The sequence below is a fragment of the Marmota marmota genome, unplaced genomic scaffold (assembly GCF_001458135.2).
Source record: "Marmota marmota marmota unplaced genomic scaffold, marMar, whole genome shotgun sequence".
In the NCBI taxonomy this organism is placed as follows: Eukaryota; Metazoa; Chordata; class Mammalia; order Rodentia; family Sciuridae; genus Marmota; species Marmota marmota.
The window spans coordinates 59,063,876-59,066,916 of NW_026000174.1; the positions used below are offsets into that span (position 1 = coordinate 59,063,876).

Genomic DNA, 3,041 nt, shown 5'->3' on the forward strand with positions numbered 1-3,041 from the left:
TATATACCTTGTGTTGCCCATAAACTGGAAATCATATCTAAAGTGCTGATCATATTCAGGATAAACACATTTGCTAAAATTACTTCACAAGATGCAGTGAAATTCACACTTTATACAATTGGGTTCTCCATTATTAGTGATGCTAAATTAATCCTCAGATAACACGCTTGGGATAGGTCTCCTTAAAGATATGGTGGTGGTTTTCTAACAAATCAGTCACACACATACAGACAAACACACACTCACATCATACATGAAATTAAGTTCCAATGGACACAGAAAGACAAATATAACTTTTGCTTTGTGGATCTCAAATAAGTAGAGAAGAGTAGTCACTAGAACCTAGGAAGGATAGAGGTAAGAGAGCACAGTGAGAGATGACAAAATGAATACTATAATACAGTCAGACAGGGGGAACTGATTCTGGTGTTCTGTAGCACAGTAGGGTAACTATAGTAAACAATAACTTATTATGTATTTCAAAATAACTACAAGAGTCTGAAGGTTCCCACACATGAGAAGGGATAAATATCTGAAGAGATGAAAATGCTAATTATTATGAATTCATCACTACACTTTTTATATGTGTCTCAAAATATCTTATTGAACTCCAAGAATATGTTCAAATATGTATCAATAAAAAAATCCAAAATAAATAATAGGTGAGACAGTAGGTGGGCACAGTATGAATATCATTTTCTAAACAAAATGCCCCCCCTCATAGTAAAATTATTTAGTGAATTCCATGATACTTTGTCAGTTATTTTTGACCTTAATTTATATCATACTAACAATGAACAACATTCTGGTATTTTGGAGAGTGGTGAACAATTGTTTTCTCTGTATGGCAATGTTCTCAGTTAACATTTGCTTTGTCATTTTTCCAACATGCAAGATTTCATAAAATTCCTTAAGTAGGCAACATGGATTGATCTTATGCTTTGTTGGTGTACATTTGTGTGTGTATGTGTGTGTTTGTATACAAATGTGTAGAATACCTGTGCATAACATATACACAAATATATAATACAACTATCATATGTAAATACATAAAGTACATGTATTCATCAGAAAATCTAATAAAAATCAATGACTATTTTTATATTTACTTTCAGTATAGGTTTCCTGAGTGCCTAGATGGACAAACACAATCTAACAGTGCTGAAAGAATTCATCCTAACGGGAATCACAGACCTCCCCGAACTGCAGGCTCCATCATTTGTGCTTTTCCTCATTGTGTACATGATCTCAGTGGTTGGTAACTTGGGCTTGATTACCCTCACCAATATAGATGCACACTTGCACACAACCATGTACTTTTTCCTCAGACACTTGTCTTTCATAGATCTTGGTTATTCAGTAGCTGTGGGACCCAAAATGTTAGTAAATATTGTTGAAAAGCAATCTACAATCTCCTACTCTTGCTGTGCTGCCCAACTCACCTTCTTCAGTGTGTTCAACAGTAGTGAAGTTTTCATTTTGTCAGCAATAGTCTATGACTACTATGTAGCCATCTGTGACCTCTTGCTCTACATAGTCATCATGTCACAAGCATTGTGTCATGTGCTGGTGGGAAAACCTTAACTCTACAGTGTCTTTTTATCTTTTCTGACCATCATAAAAAATTTTTGTTTCTCCATTTTGTGGGCATAATGTCATCAGACATTTTTACTGTAACAGTCTGCCTTTTATATCTTTGCTGTGCTCAGACACACCTGGAATTAGGCTGATCATTCTAATATTCTCATCTTTCAATTTGGTTTCATCTCTTCTGATAGTCCTTGTGTCCTGCATTATGATCGTTGCCACCATCCTCAGGAAGAACTCTGCAGAAGGCAAGTACAAGGCCTTCTCCACATGTCGGTCTCATCTGACAGTGATAGAGGTGTTCAATGGGACTCTGTTCTTACCTATGAGCAGCCTAAGTCCAGCCATTCCTTTGACACTGGTAAAATGGCTTCTGTATTTTACATTCTGGTAATACCCGTGCTAAATCCTATGATTTACAGTTTCAGGAACAAAGAAGTAAAAAATGCTCTACAGAGAACCTGGAAAATGTCTGTACATATTTTCTTTAAAACTTACTACTTTAGTATATGGTAACAATAAATTATGTAATATGTATGGCTATGTAATAGCCAGTATAGACTGTATCTTGCATTGCATTAACCTTGTACTGATGCATCTATAGGATGGGCAATAATCAAAGTGCAGTTGGCATAGAATAAAGAAAGCATTGATAATTTTCAAACCAGGGTCTAGGGTTGTGGTTCAGGGGTAGAGCCCTTGCCTAGCACTGAGTTCGATCCTCAGCACCACATAAAAATAAATAAAATAAAGGTATTGTGTCCAAATACAATTAAAAATTTTTTTTAAATAATTTTCAAACCAAAAGTTGTCTCTAGTTGTCGCGACCCCTCGCCGGCAAGGGAAACACGACACAGGATTCTTCCTTCAACAGTTTATTCAGGCCTTGAGTCATGTATCATCTTCTAGCGCCCCGCCGCCCGAACACACCCAAGCACAGCTTAATAAAGCCCCCCCCCGTCCCAATCTCAAGCCGCCACGTGGATCTCTCTCATAGGGTGGTAAGGGATTGCGTGCCAACTCTCCATAAAAGGAGTTGTTTATCACAGGCCACAGTGGAAGCCGGCGCCATCTTCTAATGGCGGCCACCGTCTATAAGAATGGCTTACCACAGTTCCCCCTTCTATTTTATATAACAATGCAGGCGAAAGTAGAGGTCCTATCCCACTGTGCAGAAGTGGCTGCAATGTATGGTTCAGTACTAAGGAGGCGCCTTCCCCAGACCTGATCCCATATCAGCCGACGCCTTTTTTTGTAGGGCGGGGCGTGGACGTCAAACCCGCATGCAATAGGACATGCTTTCCTTGAGGTCCGTTGAGGGATCACTCAAGTGCAGTGCCTTGCCTCGCATCCTGCATCGTGACGACGGAGAGAAGTAGGATAACACAGGTAGCCTGGTAAATAATGACAAAATTTAAGTTGGCAACACAATCCCTCTGTCCCAGAGGAAGGTA

The 3,041-nt window shown here is 38.8% G+C and overlaps 1 pseudogene; it reads left to right on the plus strand.

The window, feature by feature from the left end:
* Positions 1–1,137: 1,137 nt before the first annotated feature.
* On the plus strand, positions 1,138–2,103 carry LOC107159460 (annotated as a pseudogene).
* The last annotated feature ends 938 nt before the right edge of the window (positions 2,104–3,041 follow it).